The sequence below is a fragment of the Crotalus tigris genome, unplaced genomic scaffold (assembly GCF_016545835.1).
Source record: "Crotalus tigris isolate CLP2741 ecotype Arizona unplaced genomic scaffold, ASM1654583v1 scf7180000024434.1680833, whole genome shotgun sequence".
In the NCBI taxonomy this organism is placed as follows: Eukaryota; Metazoa; Chordata; class Lepidosauria; order Squamata; family Viperidae; genus Crotalus; species Crotalus tigris.
In genome coordinates, this window is record NW_024100602.1 from 1,002,503 (window position 1) to 1,023,758 (window position 21,256).

The 21,256-nt window shown below is 42.1% G+C and overlaps 1 long non-coding RNA gene across 1 annotated transcript; it reads right to left on the bottom strand.

The window, feature by feature from the left end:
- Positions 1 to 108: 108 nt before the first annotated feature.
- On the bottom strand, positions 109 to 8,171 carry LOC120302546. The gene is made up of 3 exons (XR_005555158.1): positions 7,243 to 8,171; positions 4,723 to 4,832; positions 109 to 3,200 (listed from the first exon to the last, which is right to left on the bottom strand). It is a non-coding gene; the product is annotated as an uncharacterized LOC120302546 (long non-coding RNA).
- Between the last annotated feature and the right edge of the window lie 13,085 nt (positions 8,172 to 21,256).

The window sequence follows — 21,256 nt, forward strand, 5'->3', positions numbered from 1 at the left end:
ATACTAACATCCTAGTCTTTGGGCATCCAGTCAAGCTATGCAAAGAGGTGTTTTTGTCCCTTGCTTACTCCCAAATGTGGAAGTAGGATCAGAAACTGGATCTGGAAAAAAGGGTAAACAGCATGTTAGTTAAATTCACAGATGGCACTACTTGGGTACTGCTACAAACATTAGCAAGAACAAAAATACAAATGGATTTTGGGAGACATGAAGGAAAAACATGACAATGATACGCAATCGGAATTCAACAGACAGTGAAAATGCTCCCTCCCCCCCAAACATCCCAATATACCAGGAGCAGTGAGAGATAAGAAAACTGCAGGAGTAGAGATGTTTCATTTCTGAGCCACAATAAAATACTCTAGCTTCACTACACTGAGTAAAATTAACCATGAACATTTTCTATAGAAACCTTCATTCACTTTCATACACATGGTCCTTGTATTGTAGTTACAGAACTTTTAAAAGGGGGAAACTACATTTCTTCTCAGAAAGATGCAATAAGCGTGCTTAGGAAGCAAAAGGTGCACATTCCTATTAAGATATTTACTTTTCTACCTAAATTTCCAGCTATATGGCACAGACAATTTTTTCTACATTGATTTTATTTCCATCAAGTATAAAAAAAATAGCCCCAGAATTTACAAAAGAAAAACACATTTTAGCTCTTTTTGTCAGAATAAACTATTGTTTTAATGGAAACAGTTCAACAATAAATACTTTCGAAATAAGACTGGAGGTTCACTTGACTTTCCACCAGAATCTAAGTGAAAAATTATGAAAAATTGACTAGCAATTCCTTAGCCTCTGTTTTGGCAGAAAACACCCCCTGGCTACCTTGATTTAAAACAAATGGTACAATACAATTATATGGGTTTGAATCAATGGCAGCGTGTTACATATTATTCTGGTTAACACATATGGTTCATCTTATAACAAAAGACAATACAGCACTATAGCCTAGGTGGCTTTATGTAAATCTCTTCATAAGATTTTCAGCACACAATTAAAAACAACCTGGAAAAATAAAGTACAACAGATAGCAAGCTTCAAAAACTGTACTGTGTCTCAAAAAAGGTTTCCTTGATCGACAGACCAATTACCTCTGATAGACTGATTCTCTATCATTTTGTAAATGTATTTTATTTAGAATCTATTGAGAATATTAGTTTGAAAATTTTTTCTGAGATCTTTACAGTTTGACTTTGTCACACATGGCCCCTCCCCCTCACTAGTAACCTTATATCATACAATTCAGAAGGATTGGAATTCAGACCTTCAGCACTAAAATTTCTTATCTGTGTTCCAGGCTTTTCTGATTTATCTTAATTATATGTGAGGAATGTTATGATCCAATATATACACAGGTATATATACTTCCTCAGAGAAAAGTGGTAAAATCCATGTAAGGTAACAGTATACTGCAAAGTAAAATTTTAGAATATAAATATTGAGATCTGACAACATAATGATTTTATGCCATCAAGAAGGAATTGATTCATACTGACCACATAGACACAAATGCAGAAACTATTTGACATAACATGGGCTATCTTCAAGATTTAAAAGATATTGTATTACTACATACCATCTGACGGAATATTTGTTTAAACAAAGAAACATCTAACCATACAAAGGGGAAAAAAGAAATGCAATACTGTCTATTTTTAGTAGAGGGATTTGTAAGACAGGATTTTCTTTCATTATCTATAGAAAATCCTGCACAACATTAAAATATTCAAGCAAGCTATTTATTCAGAACCATCTTTAATCTAAGGGTAACTTTATGAGATACTTTATTATGTTTAGCAGAATGTGTGCGTGTCGCTTATAAAAGGCACATTCATGTACACACTGCAGCTTTTCCCTCTGAAACACATTCATGATGGAACCCAACCCTTTTTCCAATTACCATTTTTGTGTCTGCTAAAGACAAAGACACTTTTAAATACATTGGTCACTTCACATTTGATGAAATGGCAATGTATTTTTACATATACATTGTTCCCTTAACTATAGTATATATAAGTTCCTGAGTGCTTAAAACATACAACTTTGCATTTTATGAAATTTAATTTGCTTTAACATTTTTCACTGCTTTACAAAAGCATGCAAATTTGATGCAAAGAAATAACGGAACTCTGAAAATAGGAGTTCATGAGAATAACTGTTACTGAAGACCACAATTATGTAAACATAATTGTTTTACACTTAAGGTTATCAGCTGTCGCATATTTTACATATTGAGGAGTTCTTGGTTAATAACAATGCATCAACAGCAATACCAATTTCTCTTTTTAACTTCCTATAAGTTATCGCTCTATTAAAATATTTCAGAATGTAGCTTTTTTAAGTTAAATCATTCACTTCTCAGTTATAAGATACATTTAATGTTTCTGAAGTCCACTCTCAACTCTCTGGAATATCTCTCTTGAGGTATTAGATTCACCATATAGTGTTAATCTATAAGTAATCTATAAATTACTGCCAGTGAAAAAGACTTCTTTTTTTTTAACTAAGTCATGTTTCCCATTAGAATAGACCGCAATAGAATTAAAAAAATTACAAAGCAGATCAGCACTATACAGTCTTTCATAATCAAATATTTAATAGTTCTACAAGTTTTATAAAATTGCTTATCAGACATAAAGGAGGAAATGAGATTTCATTCTTAGATAGCTTGAAACAATTTCTAAAAAAATTACAATTTTTCCTAATCTAATTATTTATCTAAGAATTAATGTCTCACTTCTGATAAATGTCATGGAGATACAACCTTGGATAATTGTAATAAAAGACTCTTTTGTCAAATACTTTTGTCAATGTATACAATCTTGAGGGAATCTGATGTAAAGATAAATTTATGCTAGATTTCTGACATTTTGGTGCACTGTTTCCTATTATTCAATTTTTATGACTTTCAGAGATCTGCTAGCTAAACAACGCACAACAAATTAATAACTTTGACATTTTTATGTACCTTCCTAGTTGTGTGTTCACCAATACAGTACTACCAGATGTCAGGCAAAGGAACATAGGGCGCTTAATATTAACCTCATTGTCACTCTTTTGCCAGAGGCCTTTCCTGAACTTCATCTGTCCTGCATAACTGAATACTTTTCTCTGAAGACAGGATTTGTTTCATCAGTATTCTTTTCCAAATCAGATAGTGCCAGTTCTTTCAACTTCTGCTACATTGCCTATAAATATGATAAAATTATACTTATAAGTAAAAGACTAAAAATATTCAGTTACAGATTCAATTATGTTTATGAGATTATAAATCTAATCTATATAAGATCTATATCACAATTATAGATTTTCATCTAGTGGTTTCCAAAAGTCTGAAACTCAAATCTGCCAATGTACATTAAAAAAAAGTACACAGAATATCAAGCCATTTTTTTTTCTTCACTTGACACAAAATGACTACATGTTTATATAGTATAGGTGCAAGTGATAAAAAAAACCTAAAGATGAGCTCCAATATCTGCATGCAGGGTAATCAGAAAAAGTAAGTATTAAATATACAATAATGGATATTTATTAAGGATTCAGAAAGAGATGGCCACTAACTGCCAAATGACTGAGCGAAAATATTTTCTAATCTTTAGTCTAGAAAGTTATCTGAAATATATCCTAAAAACCTCCTGTATAATAGCTATTTACAAGTTAGTACACTAACTATAATGGGATTTTTTTCTATAAAAAAGTTATGTAAGTTCATGAAAAGGTTTATGTAAACCTCTCTGCATTCCAACATGTATAAATGGCACATTTTATCTGAAACTAAATAATTTCCTCATTTGCTATAATATCCATGCCAACAAAAGCACATTTTGAAATTAAGTAAAAATCTGAAAAAGTTATTCCATTGCAATAGTTCTTATTTCACCTGATAGTCAGATAGTATGCAACATACAAATCAAAAACAATAACACAACAATCTTATTGGTACCAATTATAGTCCTTTCATTATATTATAAAAGATAGATTTTAATAACTTGTTTTTTAGTTTGCAAATCATCATTTCTAGTTGTAGTCCCAACATATAGGCAAATATTAAGGAAATTATAATACTTATTTCTAGTTTCTGAACACAAATAGCTTTTATTCCAAATGTATATTGATAAAAATAGACTAACTCATTTCTAAAGAATATATTTTAAGAACTATTTCTGTATCCCAAATCAAAGCATACAAATAATGTTTAAAATTAAGTTGTTATGCCTTTATACATTTCAAAATGCTTAAGAACACAAAATTTGTGATCTTATTTTAATGATTTTATAGCACTCCAATTTAAATATTCCATCTTCCTTCCATTTCCCCTACTTGTTACCTTTAAAAGGCTAGATCACCTGCTTTGTACAATATGTAAACAAATTATGTGGAACCTAGCCTCTGAAGTAATAAATTTCTTTTTCAGCTCTGCTACTCAAGATCAACTATGCAAACAAAACAGATAATATTCTGTACTATTGGGCTTTCCTTTCTCATAAATGAAAATGAAATTATATACAATTGTTTCACTTCTGTGAAACAAGGATCAGAAAATACCTTAATATATTCTAGCAATTTTATGAGAGCTAGTACATGAAGTAAACACCACCTCATAAAATGAATCAACTTAAGTTCAAACTATTAGGTACAATACTATCAAGATAAAATATCACTAACATAATTATACTTTGGACTGTCTAAAATGTTTTTGTACTTTACCTCCAAAAATAATCTGGATGACTAGGTGATTAACCTTCACAGTTTAGTCATTTCCTTCATATCTTTTGTTTACACAAGAGGGGGAAAGTACACCCAAATGGAAACTGGGGCTGCAAAGAAGGCAAGAGGAAAAGGAGTGAAGCATTTAGCATTAATAATATTTTTTCCCCAGAGTACATTAGGTTGCTAAAATAAAAAATACTCTCCAAATCAAGTTCAGCTTCTGGAGACTTCGTGGATACCATCCATATAATGTTTGTGGCAGCAATATGGAGCTGCCAATGCCTTCTGGGTAATTGTTTTGATTTCCAAGTCTAGCCTACAATCTGGAAATCCCTGGTGGTCAGCTTCTGAGCCTAAATAAGGTCAGCTAGGTGTTACCATCTGCTCAGAAACTGACTGGTAAAATTATCCAAACTGCTTTATAGCCTACAACTAACTTTAATAGTTCTACTTGAATAAGAGATCATTATCAATACATCCAGAAATCAGTTTCAGCCCCAAGCCCTCTAAAACTGAAAGTACAATTCAACCCAAGAAACCTTTCCAACTATTTCCCCTACAAAACAGGCCAATACAGGCTGAAGATAAGATCTATATTTAGTACATCTGGAGAACATCACAATGAGGAACACTAACGAATTTGTGAAAATAGATTAAATGAGAGAATACATGCATGTTAAATCAAGCGATATAGGACGAAGCAAAATGATTCATCTCCTAGTAACTAGAGACTAATCTGTACAAATTCTATATACAAGTCTCCTTAAACGAAATGTGTTAAATACATTACATTTTGCAGTTTTTTTAAAAAAGCAGCACTAAAATATATGTTTTCATCAATTTTTTTTTAAAAATATTAACTCTTTTAAGTTACTTTCATGACATAACCTTAGTCAGATATGCTTACAGTTAACAATACATTCCCACAAACCATGGGCTATTTTTGGTACAATTAACCAAAATAGTTTACTGAGCAATATATTGGGGGAACAAACAGCAATTATTCCATATTTTGAATTCAAATAATCAATATTTTGTAAAAAAAAAAAAAGGTCAAGTACATGATTAAGAATAAATAAGCATATAACAACTGAATTAAAATAAACATCATTATTAAATTGAATTCTGCTTGTGCTAAAATTTGGGGTTTTAAAGTAAAACAGCACTAAATATTTTTACGATCACAGTGAACATATTCCAGCATGTTTCCTTCGCTATTTAAGAATAGGACCTTAGATTCTACTACTCCTGTTACAATATATGTTGTAATTCTAAACTACACTTATTTGGCAATAATGTCTCTAAAACCATGAGTGTACTTCCAAATAAGCATGCAAAAGATTACATTGTAAACTTAGAACTCCAAAGTCAAGTATTGAGTTACTAAAAGTACAGTATTGTCATAATCTGAAGGAAAACACATCGCTCTTCAAGAAAATCAAGAGAATATATATAGCATGAATTTAAAAAACGTTTAGGATATAATCCTGTACTAATTTACCTTGGAAAAAGGTTCACTGAACTCAGTCTGGCTTAGTGCTGAACAGACTTGTACAGGATTGGAGACATTATTAATTACTGAAAGCCGCCTATATTGTTTATACATTTTGAAATTCAATCAGATAGTAAGCCTTGTGTCCTAAATTAGTGCATCCTTCACCTTCATCTTTGTTTTATCTCTAGCAGCTAATTATGATTGCAATAACAGCTATTTTTTCAGGAAAAAAACAATTTACAGTATTAGCTTTCAAAGCATTTGGAAATCAGTATTTCCTTTAAAGGTAGCTTAAGCCGCAGGATCTATTTTCGACCAAAATCTAATTTAGATATTTAAAATATGAGTTAAAGACCACTATCTTTCGACCGTGCCACACCAAAATAAGTTAGCGTTTGCGCCTAAACTAATGCTAAGAAAATGCTACTGCTTAGTTACGGATATAATTCGGCTGTCAAAAGGAGTAAACGGGGTGAGGAGAAAAAAAAAAAGGGGTGGCCATGGCGATCCGCTTGTTAAAATCTGGGGAATATGAGAGGGGCGTGGTCACCCGGAACGATTCGACTCCACCATCATCCCATCAAGGGCAACTTTCGCCAAGTCGCTCAGCTTCTCATCACGGATGTGCATCGCGCGGCTACGGCTAATCTAAACACTTCCTTCCTTCACCCGTTCCGGCGGATACAGACCGGCCTAACCCCTTCCCCCAAACAAAGAGCCCTCTTCCTCTCCCCCAAAGGGGCGGGAGACCAGGCCGGAGTGGGCGGGGCGGAGCCTAGGCCGCGGTTGCTCCGTGAGGCGCAAATGGGGGAGGGGTAGAGAGCGCGCGAGAAGCGACCGATCCGCGCGGGCGGGAGCGTGCATGGCTAGCCGGCGAGCGAGTGAGCAGATGGGAGTGAGTGGGGGGGAAGGGTGCGGCGCGCTGTCCCCTCGCTGCAAGGGAAGGAAAGGGGGGGGGTCAAACAGCGGTCAGCCTCCCGTCCTCCCAGAAGGCCTCCTCGCCTCCCCGCTCGGTCTCTCACCCACACAGCGCAGCAGCCGGTGTCGCCACGAGTCGAGCTGGTGGCGGAAGCCGCGCCTCTCGATGGAGCACTTCTGCCGCCCGCACGGACTCGCCATCTTCTGGAGGAGGGGCCCCCAAGTCACCGCCGGCACGCCTGCCATCTGCGTCATGCGAGCGTCAACGCGCACGAGCCACGCGGGGGCGGGGCGGGACTCTGACTGCTACCGCCCGAACCAAAGTGGTTACACGGCAATCGTAACTGGAAGCGGGATAAAAGCTTCAGTTATTGGCAGGTGGGGAATCTCGTCTGTTTCCCCCCCCCCAAGACTCCCGCGCTTGAGAGGTTCGTTTAGTTCAGCCAGCGATGCATTCCGGTCAGGTTTAGACCGCTAGTAGGACAGCGTAAACTAAGAGCGAACTTGTGCGATAAATGGATATAAAATCTACACCAATGCGACTTTCCAACTAGCCTGCAGGCCATTTGACGCGGAAGTCCTTCCAAGTAAACAAAGATAAAGTTATACTGCAAGAGAAAACAGTTAAATTTGACATGAAAATAAGAGGCATTCTTTTTCAATCTTTTAAATAACAAAACGTATTTCTAATGAAATATCATACATTAAAAATATTAAAACTGCATGCAATCCTTAGGTATCCTTGGTACAATTTCATGAGGCTCTGCAACATTGCCTTTCGTTTCTTCACATTTTCTTCCCACAAGAATGTTAAAAATGCAAAGTTTCAATTTTAAGGATATATAGAATGACTTCCTGTACCTAGTTGTTCTACATTTAAACCTGATACATGTATATTATGAAGAATGTTTTTCAAAAAAAAAAACTGTTAAAGAAATCACGTTTTGAATATTCCACCACAACTTCTATATTTTTGTAGGGTATCCCAAAATCTGTTCTTCCCCTAACCAGAAAAGTGAGGTATTTTGCTGCAGTGCCATAATGCATGGCATTCTGAATGAGAAATAATTGGAAATGTAAGTTGTTTCCACAATAGTACTGTTAAAAGAAAAATCGGGTCCAGTTCCAAGCCGGGAATAAAATGGAGGTTGCTTAAGAAAGGTCTGTTTATTGATGAGCAGAACCAACAACAGCATGCAGTTCTGGGACAGCTGACAAAATGGAGAGTGGGTGAATTTTTATACCTTCTTTGGGGCTTTGTGTTTGAGATGCCTGTTGTGAAATATACTTTGACCTGTGCTTGAATGTGCCCTTTTGCTATTCTAACTATTGTTGTCTGAAATCCATTGTGGCTGGGAAGTCATGCCCTGTCCTTGGAGCTGGGTGGGGAATGTAAATTCTTAATCCCATCAGCTGGGGGGACTGAAGGCATTTTGGTTATGAATAGTCTTTCTGAATGGATTACCAAATCTCCATTTCTAAAGGTTGGCCTCCTCAGGTTTCTGTCTGAGGAAAGGGAGACTGGAGCTGTTTCTGCTTAAGATATTTTTCTCCATTTCTCTTTCAGGGGAAATATTCTATCTTGCCTCTTTTAATATTCCCCAAAATATTTCATTCTTGGGGGGGAGGTGACTTCCTACAGTACAATATTTATATGCTAAAAAATTGGCCAAAGAAGGAAAAATTGATTGCACATAATGGGAAAGGATCTGCCAGAAAGCAAGTGAGGCAGCAACTCCATTCCAACTCAAAGCTACATGTACTGCTGCATCTTTCTTCCATAAAATGTGCTCTGCCCCAGATACTAAAAGATAACTCGTTCAAAATAATATGGAGGTTCACAGCTATTAAGAAACCCCCTGGATTCACCGTAACAAAAGAAAATTAGGTTACTATATTACCATGAAAATACTAGAAATATTATTTTGTAAAAAAGATTTTTTTTGAAAAAAAAATTACCATGTCCTTTTATTGGAGGTTACATTAGGCAAGGGTTTATTCACTTTTTCACTGGTAAACAGTGATAATCATTTACAAATGTTGCTTTAGTTCATTTCTTATCATTTATTTTCTAGGCAATCTAAACTCCTCTGTCACATTGAACATTTATAGACTGCTAACTTTACCATGGCCAAAGACAACAGATGTATTATTTCACCCACTTATATGAAGGAACACTGTGATGAGTAACGTCTTCTGCCATATACTTTCAGCACAATTAATATTTTGTCTCATAACAGATCTCAGATATTAGCCATATTTGCCACAGTATCATGAAAAGGGGCGTTGTCTTACCTGAACGCCTTTTCTCAGCAGGATGATGTAGAGTCCAAATGGATGGGTTCTATGACGGCCTTCCTGCCTGGCAGACTGGGTAAAAACTTCGGCCACACCCCTTCCTTTGGTCGTGACCCCAGTTTTGACTTAGGCGAGAAACTTTATTGGAATTAACATTGCAGCTCTTTATTATATCATTATTATCTCCCTGCCTAGACCTATCCTCTGGGTGGGCTTGGACTCTACATCATCCTGCTGAGAAAAGGCGTTCAGGTAAGACAACGCCCCTTCTCCAGCAGGATGGCTGTAGAGTCCAAATGGATGGGACATACCAAAGCCCTCATGTCCCCCTGGGAGGGAATGTCTAGGCTACCGAACTCTGAGCAGATACGACTTGTTGAAGAACTCTTCTGCCAAAAGCCGCGTCTGCTGCTGCTAGGGAGTCTAAACGGTAATGTCGAATGAAAACCGAAGGTGAGGACCAGGTTGCGGCCCTGCAAATCTCTTCCACCGGAGCTTGCGTTAGCCACGCCGCAGATGTGGCTGCGCTCCGAGTTGAGTGGGCAGTCACCTGAGTGGGTGCTGGCAAATCCTGTGAGACGTAGGCCTGCGCTATGCAGGCTCTGATCCACCTGCCTATGGTGGAAGGAGATACCTTCTTTCCCATAGTTGCTGGTTGAAAGGACACAAATAATGCTTCAGTCTTTCGGAAAGCCGAGGTGCGTTTCACGTAGAAACACAGCGCTCTCCGCACGTCTAGCTTGTGCCATCTGTGTTCTAGCCTATGTTTGGGTCTTGGACAGAAATCAGGAAGCGTAAGTTCCTGAGATCTGTGAAAGATGCTATTTACCTTCGGGATGAAGGTCGGGTCTGGTCTAAGAACGACCCTATCTTTGAAAAAGGTACACAGATCCTTCCTTACTGACAGTGCTGCTAGTTCTGAGATTCTCCTTGCTGAAGTAATTGCCACAAGGAAAGATACCTTCAGTGATAGGTGATGGAGTGAGCATGTTTCAAGAGGTTCGAAGGGTGCTGATGTCAAGGCTAGAAGGACCTTAGGCAGGTTCCAGGACGGGTACCTGTGTATGACTGGGGGCTTTGTGTTAGATGCCCCTTTTAAAAAGGCACTAATCGCTGGATGTTGTGCTAGGGAAGTTAAGTTGTCGCAGGAGAGTACAGTTGAGAGGGCCGATATCTGTCTGCGGATAGTATTGACTGACAGGCCCTTATTAAGACCCTCCAATAGGTAATCTAGGATATTGGGATAGATACTGCGGTCGGGTCTAGGTGAAGCGAAGCGCACCACCTACAAAATCCCTTCCATGTAGCGTCGTAAATCCTATTAGTGGACGCTCTTCGTGATGCCTGTATGATCGATATCACCCCTGCCGAATAAGATTGTTTAGTTAAGCTTTGCCGCTCAAATGCCAAGCGGCTAGATGTAGCCACTGGGGATCTGGGTGTACAAGCTTGCCCTGACTGAGTTTTACCCTGTCCGGGGGAATCCTCCACGGAGGTGATATTGAAAGGTCCACGAGGTCGGCAAACCACGGGCGCCATGGCCAGTGAGGGGCAATGCAGACCATCTCTGCGCCCTCCAGGATCATCTTGCGTATGGTCGCCGGTATTAATGGCAGCGGTGGGAAGGCGTACAGGAGTTGCGCCGGCCACCGGCACCTGAGAGCATCCGTTCCCTCCGATCCCGGGGACGGGAATCTGGAGAAGAACCTGGGGAGTTGTGTGTTCTTGTGGTTGGCAAATAGATCTAGGTGCGGTTGTCCGAACCTCCGGGAGATCTCCTCGAAGAGACCGGGTCCAGACGCCATTCCGACTGGTCCACCTTGGCTCTGCTCAGGGAGTCTGCCTGGGTGTTTGTCTCCCCTGAGATGTGTTCCGCTCTGATGGAACTCACATTGGTTTCTGCCCACCGAGCCAGAGCCAATGCTTCCTTCATTAGTTCCACTGATCTCGTTCCTCCCTCCTTGTTTACATGTGCCTTGGCTGCTACATTGTCTGTTAGCACGAGGACGTGCCTCCTCGTTACTAGGTGAGAGAAATGACGGAGGGCCAGGTGTATGGCCCGGAGCTCTAGCCAGTTGATGCTGTGTGACAGGTCCTTCTGTCCCCACTGGCCCTGTGCTATCTGGGTTCCCAGGTGGGCTCCCCATCCGAACAGGCTCGCGTCTGTCATGAGTGTGACCCTGTTCGGTTCCCTGAATATGCTCCCCTTGAGTGTCGTGGGGGATAGCCACCATTTTAGTGATTTCATCACCCGTGCTGGTACCAGCACACTCTTGTTGGAGGTGCTGAGGTTCCTCCTCTGGTAGGGTAGGAGGAACCACTGCAACTCCCTCGAGTGGAGCCTTGCCCATGGGATGATGCCCATGCAAGATATCATCTTCCCCAGGAGCTTCGAGAGTTGTAGCAAGGACACTCTCCTGATCTTTTGAATTTGGTGAATTAGCTTGGATATGCTGATCAGTCGCTCCTGGGAAAGGTATACCCTGCACTGTGACGTGTCTATCACCGCGCCCAGGTGTTGCAGTCTCCTTGAGGGAATGAGGTGGCTCTTGTTTAGATTGACCGAGAATCCGTGCCCCTGTAGGGTTCGGATTGTGGTCTCGAGATCTGCCCTTGCTTGCTCCCGAGATCTGGATTGAATCAAGATGTCGTCCAGATAAAACTGAACGCGAACCGGGATCAACCTGAGATGGGCCGCTATTACAGCTAGGATCTTGGTGAATACCCTTGGTGCTGATGATAGTCCGAAGGGTAATGCCCTGTATTGGTAATGCCGACCCGCGTAGGTAAATCTGAGGAATTTCCGGTAGCTGGGATGGATGGGGATGTGTAGGTACGCCTCTGTGAGATCTATTGAGGATAATAGATCGTCTTCCCTGACGCTGGCTAGGTTGGATTTCAAGGAGTGCATCTTGAACCTCCTGTACTTTATGAAATAGTTCAGGCCCTTCAGGTCCAAGATTGCTCTCCACCCTCCTGGTGTCTTTGGGATAACGAAGAGGATAGAATAAAATCCTCTTCCCTCCTCTTCCTTTGGTACCCTCTCTATGGCCTGAATTGACAGGAGGTGGGCTATGGCCGAAGTTATCAGCCTCGTCTTGTGTACTCTTCTGGAGATGGGACATCTGATGAACTGGTTTGGTGGGGGAGAACAGAAGTCTAAGGTCAGGCCATGCCTGATCGTTTCCAGAACCCAGGCGTCGGTCGTGGTCTGCTCCCAGACCTCGATGAAATTTCCTAACCGACCCCCAATGGGAGTATCCTGTTTGGCGTCACTTGGAACGCTTAAAGGATCTGCCTCCCACTCCCCTATATGGGCGTCTGGACTGGAACTGGCCCCTGGCTCCCGGGCTTTGGCGATCCTGGGTTCGATCCTGTCTCGGGTAGAAGGATCGTGAGCCTCTGGGCCAGTCCCAGGATTGCCCTGATCTAAAGGGCTGTCTCCATTCCCAGGGGCTTCCTGGGCGGGAGCCCTGTCTCCGGAAGTCCTGACTGCCTCTCCTGTCTAACTTCTTCGATGGATGTACTAGGATTTTTTTCTTGTCTCTGCCTTCGCTGACATGTGGGTCCAGAATGGAACCAAATAGGGCTACTCCACTGTATTTGGACGTCGAAAGACGCCATTTGGACCTCAGGTCTGTCTTCCAATTTTTGAGCCACAGTAGCCTACGCGAGGCCACTGTGGCCGCAATGGATCTTGCCGCATACTTTGTTGCGTACAGTGAAGCGTCAGACACGAATTGCGAGGCCGCGAGGAGCTTAGCCAATGTTTGGTGTACTCTGACCTGGTCTGGAGGCACCGTGCCTTGCAGTTCCCTCAGCCACATGATACTGGCCCTCGCGAAGGATGATGAAGTGGCTGCTCTGGCCGCCCAGGCTGCAGCCATATGGGAACGCCGGAGGGAGTGTTTAAATTTCTTCTCCTCAGGTCTCAAGACCTCCGCCATGTCTCCTGGAATCGCGGAGGTAGAAAATAATGAAATCAAGGGGTTATCTACAGTAGGAACCTCTAACATGTTAGAGAAGGAGGGAGATAGGTTGAAAAGCTTTCTTTCCGCGCTGTTAGGTGCCGGTGGGTTTGCAAGTGAGGACCATTGTTCCTCCAGCGTGGTCATAAAGACCTCCGCACATGGAATGTACTTATCTTGTGGAACCTTTTTGGCAAATAGAGGATTGGCCTCCTTGCTTGTTGAGGGCTTCTCATCCTGTACTGATGTTAGGTTGACTGTGGAAACTGCCTTTATCAGGAGTGATTTTAGGAGCGCTGGGTTAAAGAGGCCAGAGCTCATCGCCTGCTCAGGTGCAGTCTCCTCGTCCTCCGAGAGGGGCATGTCTGACATGTCAAGGTCTACTGAGTCACCCTCTCCCAGTTGAGAGGAAGTTTCAGAGGTGCTGGTAGGGGGTGGCCTAGTCCGTCCCTTACGGGGTGTGTGAAAGGCCACTTGCCCCTTAGAAGCCATGAACTGGGAGAATGCATCCTGCATGAATGCATGAAATTGTGCCGACCATATGTTCTCCTGCACCTTGTCGCTGGGGTGAGGCGCTGGAGAGTGGTCGGGTGAAGAAGCTGGTGAGGAGGGATTGGAGGAATCTAACTGTTCAGTTTCCCCAGGAGGAGACCAAGTCTTGAGCACTTCCTCGGCAGTAGGTTCTGTGCTGGGTGCCACCGCTGGGACAGGGGAAACCAAATTTGTCCCATTGGCATTGGTTCTCTGTGCCCTGCTAATTTGCCTTTCTAAAGCCAAATGTCTCCTCAAAGCCTCTCGCTCAGCCGTTTTAGACTGTCCCTTCTGAGAAAGGTGCTTTGTTTTAGCTTTCTTCTTCCCCCCCCCACCTCTGATTCAGAAGATCTGCGTTTTTGTTGTTGCTGTGGGGGGGACAATTGAGGGACCTGCGTGACTGAGACATTGTCTGCCATTGTGCCATTGTGCCAGACACCCCGAGTAGGTAATGCCTGGAGTGGGGGAATAAGATACGCAGATCAGATGCAGATGCTTGGGGCTGAGCCCTCCTCTGCCTATACAAACAATGGCCGGACAGACAGGAGTCTTTGGACAGAAGATCCTGCAAGGCAGTGACTAAAGGCCACTATAGGAACAGTCAGGGAAAAATACTCCTCCTCACCTCCTCACCTAGTCCAGACAAAGTGCAGTTTATATCTCTCTCTCCCCCAGTCTGTGGCTGTGGCAACAGACCACGATCAGAACGGTTCTCTTTCTTTTCCCTCTTCCTTCCTCTTGTCTCAATTTCTTGAGATAACCTCAGATCATAGCATAAGGGGTCCCCCTTTGTCTGCAGGGAAATGGAGTCCGGGTGGTGGCCCCACCCCCAAGGGAAAAACGGCGGGTAGATCCGCTCGTTCAAAATGGCGAATGGGGAAGAAGCCACGCCTCCCAATGGTAGCCCGGGAATCCACGAGGTTCAAAACAATGGCGGATCTTTGAATTTAGCAATCAGGGAGACTCCTTTAGTCTTAAGAGGGCTGCGCCTCTCCTCTGAGGAGAAAGAAAATTTAGCGCTAGTTCTGCTCTTGTCGGGCTGCTTCTCGCGCCGCTCAGCTGATCTATGCCGAGCGGCGCCGCGGTTTGCCGCGTCCCGCGCGGCTCAGCTGTTTCGCGCTGAGCGGCGCCTCGTTCTGTCGGCCAAACCACTCAGCTGTTTGGCGGACCCGGAGGGCGACGAGCAACCCGGTGTGAGGTCCCCGCGCCAAACAGCTGCTCGGCGGACCGGAAATCGGCGAGCGATCCGGCCCCGCTCCAAGCCTCCCGTTAGTCCCTGACGCCCCACTCACGAGTCTGCCGATCCTGGCTGCATCTCTCAAGTCTTATCAGCTGCCAGGAAACTTTTCTTTCAACTGGAAGAAGAGGGGATTCCTTTTCTCTTTTTTTTTTTTTTTGAGTTAAATTAGTTTTGTTCTGAGAGCTGCCTCTCGCACTTCTACCAGGCTTCGAGACTGAGTCAAAACTGGGGTCACGCCCAAAGGAAGGGGTGTGGCCGAAGTTTTTACCCAGTCTGCCAGGCAGGAAGGCCGTCATAGAACCCATCCATTTGGACTCTACAGCCATCCTGCTGGAGAACACCCAGTCTCATCTGTCATTGCATAATTCTGAAACAATGTAGTGTGTGATGCAACTATTTCTGTATAAGCTTCAATAAAACTTGACAGATTTATTATGGGACAAGAGGACCTGACTACATCATGCCCTTATTTGTAATCAGTTAGATTACTGCAATTCCCTATATGAGGCTGCCTTTAAAGACCACCAGGAAGCTTCAGTTGGTGCACAACACAATGGAACAAGGTATCATCTGTATGGACTGTTGGGCACATATACCTGTTCTCTAGCCGTGCAACGGCTGCCTATTAACTCCTGAGTGCAATTTTAAAAGCTGGTCTTAAAATCCTTTATGGCTCAGCACCTGGTTTCCTGTGTCTCCCCATTAGAATTGGCCTGACAATTTTTGATCCTGCTGGAATTGTCCCCTAATTCCAGGAGATCATGAGGGGTACTATTTTTTGCTAGAGGTTCATTTGTCAACAATTTGTCTCTTTTTCAGAAAGTTGAAGACTATACACTGTTTTCAGAAGGTTGCCATGGCTCACCATATATTGTGCTGGGCTTTATTTGCCTTATTTCTAAGTTGCTTTATTATTTTTAAAGATTTTTCCCATTTTTATTTGTATAAATAACTTAAAGCAGCAAAGATACTAATGCTCCTTCCTTCTTCTGTTTTTCCCATGACAATCCTGTGAGGTGAGTTGAGCTAAGGGAGAATGACTGGCCCAGTCATCCAGCTGGCTTTCATACCTAAAATGGGACTAGAATTCATAGCCTGGTTTCTAGCCTGGTGCCTTAATCACTAGTTCAAAATGGCTGTTTTGTATTTAGTTTTTATTGTATCTGTCTTGTGAGCCACCAAGTCTTGTGATTCTGGCATTTCATACATACATAGTACGTACATTTGTGAAAAGAAACATTGTTTCCAGTTAAGATATATAGAAATATTTATCCTTTCCTTAGCCTAAAAATAAACACTTTGGTGTCCTTGTGCAAAGTCTGATAGAAGACTCAATACTGAGGAAGACACAGACCACCCATAAGGGTGAGAAGGGAAATTTTTTATGTATCACTTGCTTCATTATAAGTTGAGTGAAATCATTAGTTTCATTCATGAGTTTACAAAAATTTGTTTATGATTGGGTGAGGAACATGATACTGCACATTAGGGAACTTTGGCTAAAAACACTAAATTTTGAGCAGAATTCTGACTGGTGCATAATCCATATGAAGTACAAAGAACATGAAGAACTCATGTATTATCTTTAGAAATATAGCAGAAAAACTGGAGAGTTTCTTTCAAAACTTTCATTTGATGTATGCCTCCTTCAATTTTCTCTTTGGTATTCATTACGAACTTCATTGAAGTAGTCAGAAACAGATGTAATGAAAGAGAAATTCTCACAAAATATGAATGGGCTGAATAATAGACAAATGAATTCCCAGTTTCTTTTTCATACTTGAATTAGCAATCAAATCATTCCTATGAACATCAAAACTACTAAAAAGTTACAGATAATCCTCGACTTATGACCACAATTGAACCCAAAATTTATGTTGCTTAGTGAGAAATTTGTTGTGATTTTTGCCCCATTTTATGATCTTTTCTGCCACAGTTGTTAAGTGAATCTGGCTTCTCCATTGACTTTGCTTGTCAGCTCACAAAAGGTGAGCATATGACCCCAGGACACTGCAACTGTCATAAATATGAACCAGTTGCCAAGTGTTTGTGGAAAGTCAGCAAACCCCCCCCCCAAGAGAAGGAAATATTAAAAGGGCAGAATATTTTATTTCCTCAAAGAATCTTAAAGAGGCAGAAAAGCATGCCCAGTTTTTCTTAATAGCCCCAAGTCTCCCTCTCCCAAGCAGAAACCAGTTCTGTAGAAATAATCCATTCAGGAAGGTTGGAGCCCTCCGGCTACATCAGGGGTGTCAAACTTAATTTCATTGAGGGCTACATCAGCATTGCGGTTTTCCTCGGGGGGGGGGTGCATGTGGCCAGGGTGGGCGTGGCCTGCTGGGTGGGCATGGCCAGCTCTACATCATTCACATCAAGGGTGTCTGTGGGGGCCTGGGCAGGAGTGGGACAGATCTGAGAGTCTCTGGCAGAAGGGGGTGGGACCAGGGCAAGTACCAAGGCATGGTCCACTGGAAGAGCCTCACTGTTCCTCTCAGGCCATGCGAGGGGGGCTGGATGGTGCCGCGGGCTTCCCGGAGCCCTGGGCAGCAGAGGTCAAACACCCAGCCCGGCCCTCAAGCACCCGCGGCACCAAGCCCAGCCCCACTACCCCAAAGGGGGTGCCCAGCTGCACTTACCTCCTCCTCAAGGCTGCTTCTGCTGTGCTTGCTCTCCTTAGTCAGGTTGCTCATGATGAGTAAGAGGGCAAAGTCAGAGGGAGGCCGACTCCCCCTCCATGGGAGGAGACCCGGCTTTCTATCCAAAGCTTCCTTAGCAATAGGATGGGAGACCCCCAGGATAGCCCAGAAGGGGGCAAGGAGATGGTGAAAGGGCAGCAGGGCAGCGCTTCCCTCAGACCCTCCCTCCCTTCCTAAGAACAGAGTGGTGGGAAAATATTTGAGATGAGGGAGGGAGAAAAACAGGCAAGAAATGCAGCTGGTGAGGTGTCACCCTTCATGAGGAATGACGAAATGCACCATCGCCTGGAACTGGCCAGCACATGGTCCTCTCCTACTTCACATATCTGGCTTGGTGGGCTTTGGGGGAGGGGACACCATGAGCAACGTGAAAGTCGACTGCTACTTGCATAATGCCGTCCAGCCCCCAGCCTGCCTGGTTTCAGCAGGCAGTAAGGTGCTCTCCTCACAGGCAGGCTGGGGGCTGAGCGGCAGCGCGCTTCTTTTTGAATTTGCACCGCCTGGCTCAGCCTTTTGGTGCTGTGAGGAGAGCACCCCACTGCCTGCCGAAATTGGGCAGGCTGGGAACTGAGTAATGTCGCGCTTCTTTTTGGATTTGCGCCACCTGGCTCAGCCTCTCGTGCTGTGAGAACAGTGCCCCACTGCCTGCTGAAACCTCTCCCCTGGAGCCCATCAAGCCGGATATGTAAAGTAGGCAAGGGCCATTTGCTGGCCACTTCCAGGCGATGGTGCATTTCTTCATTCCTCACAAAGGGAGATACTCCCCAGCGCACGCCCAGGGGGCAGGGCCAACGCAGCAGGGGCCGGTCCCTTGCTGTTTCCAAACGGCCTTGTGGAGCTAAGACTGAATGCGTTTCAGCATAGATAGCCACCACAAAACTGTACATTGGCTCCCAGGTGGCATGGGCTGGGGCCAAGGCAGCGGGGGCAATTCCCTGTTTCCAGGATGGCTTCGCGGGCCACATGAAACTACGTCACAAGCTGCATCCGGCTCTGGGCCTTGTGTTTGACATGTCTGAGCTAGAAGCTTAAGAAGACAAAGACACCTAAAATCTACATACCCTGCCCAAACTCTAAGACAGGACATAATAGGATCACCCACAGATGCCAAAGGGGCACACTCAGACTCAGGTCAAAGTAAAATACAAAACCTCATACAGGAACAGGAAACAACTCCAAACAAAAACCCCAGAGGGTATAAAACCCACCCCCTACTACATGTGCTCACTCTTTTCTTCCAGAGCCATCTTTCTGTCTGGCTCTCCTATTCAATAAACTGCAACCTTCTTTCTAAAGCAGCCGCCATGTTGTTTATTCCTGGCTTAGACTGGACCCTGATGAAGACTTTTCCTTCTACATGTGTAAATCTTGATCATGTAAGCATGGGGATGTGCAACAGTTGTAAGTGTAAAAAATGGTCATAAGTCACTTTTTTCAGTGCTATTGTAACTTTGAATGGTCACTAAATTAAGTGTTGTAAGTCAAGGACTACCTGTATATGGAAACACATCAAAACTGTTTCATCTTCAACTGGAAGTTTAGAATAGAAACACAGCACTGGAAAGTACAGCTAGTCCTCGTCTTACAACAGTTCGCTTAATGACCCTTCAAAGTCACAACAGCACTGAAAAAAGTGACTTATGGCTGTTTTTCACTTATGACTGTTGCAGCATCCCCATGGTCACGTGATTTACATTCGGATGCTTCACAACTGACTCACATTTATGACTATTGCAGTGTCCTGGAGTCATGTGATCCCCTTTTGCAACCTTCTGATAAGCAAAGTCAATGGGGAAGCCAGATTCACTTAACCACCATGTTACTAACTTAATACCTGCAGTGAGTCACTTAACAACTGTGGCAAAAAAGATCATAAAATGGGTAAAACTCACTTAACAAATAGAATACAATGTCTCAAATGTAGACAGAAATTACTTCAACAAAATTGAATTGGTACAATTCAGTCCAATACAAATATTACATTTATTCAATTGAAATCCTGTACCTACCACAAAGAGCCTTGGACTGTTTTAAAAATGATAAAGAAATGTATTTTTGCAGCCGGTGACATTTCAAATCAAAGGATGGTCTTCAAATTTCGACTATAAACTTTGAAATGCATCTGATTATATTATTAGACATTTTTACAAGTAAAAATAGCAGCTGACAGGAAGTCACTGCTTCACCCTGACATGTTTCCAGCTAGTAAAAAAGAGCCCTTAAAAATTCAGTGTACTGTATCATTACTGCATAATGGAGGCCTAAGAGGGCAGCAAGATTGATCACAACCCATAGTTGCAGTGAATGAAGTGGTGGAGAGAACGACTCTGTAATCCAGAAATGTGGTGATACGGTGATTAAAGGTAAAATGGCTATATTTCCATTTCTGTGGAAACTTAGGAAAAAACAATAGTTTCATATTTCAATTATTTGCTTCTTTTTTAAGTTGCCACAGACTTTGTTGGTTCCATAAAATTGACATGGTTATCTTTCTTAAAATTGGATCTAGTTTCCTAGAAATGTGGATAATTGTAAAATTAACTATGGGTCTGAATTGTGCCATGTTATAGTGATGATTAGACATCGCTTATACCTATTTAGAATATAGTTTCAATAATTGTCTTTCATAGTACTTCTATCTTGTAATAAAGTATATTCCCAAATCAGCCATTTTATAGAAGCATTCAAATGTAACTACTAGCCCAAACAGGTCAGCATTTGCATCTAATGATTTCCCATCTCATGAAAAAACTGAAATTTCAAATCAGATTATTCTAGTTGACAGAGTCTATCTTCATCTTTGCATGTTTTAGATACCTGCATGCTAGTAAAAGATAATCCCTTACAATATACCTTTACTGATTTCATATTAAAACCTCCACCATATGCTTCAACACTTACAAAAAGTAACTGAAGTTTTATTACTCAAACAATCCATCCCAAAGTATAACCTTTTGGCAGTGAAGAACTAAACCTAGCAGTTCGTGTTACTTCAACATTGAAGGGGAAAAAAAAAACAGAAAATAACTTGACTCCAAGAATTCTGTATACACAGGAAATGTAGACCAGAAATACTATTTGGATCTTTTCCCTAAATAAACAAGTATAAAATTTTTACTCATACTTATTTTATGAAGTTATGTGGAAAACAGATTGTTTTAAGTTATATTTATGCAAAATATTGACAATTCAAGTGTTTCAAGTCTTTCAAGCATCACTTTCAAGCACCACTTGATTCTATTCATGTCTGTCTATAAGTAAGGCTACTGCTATAGCTTTGAACTAATAAAGTATAAACCTCAACATAGTTTGTTTTCTATCTCCACTTGCAACAGGTCTATTTAAACCTTTCCACCCACGGCAATATTACTCATTAACTGCTGTT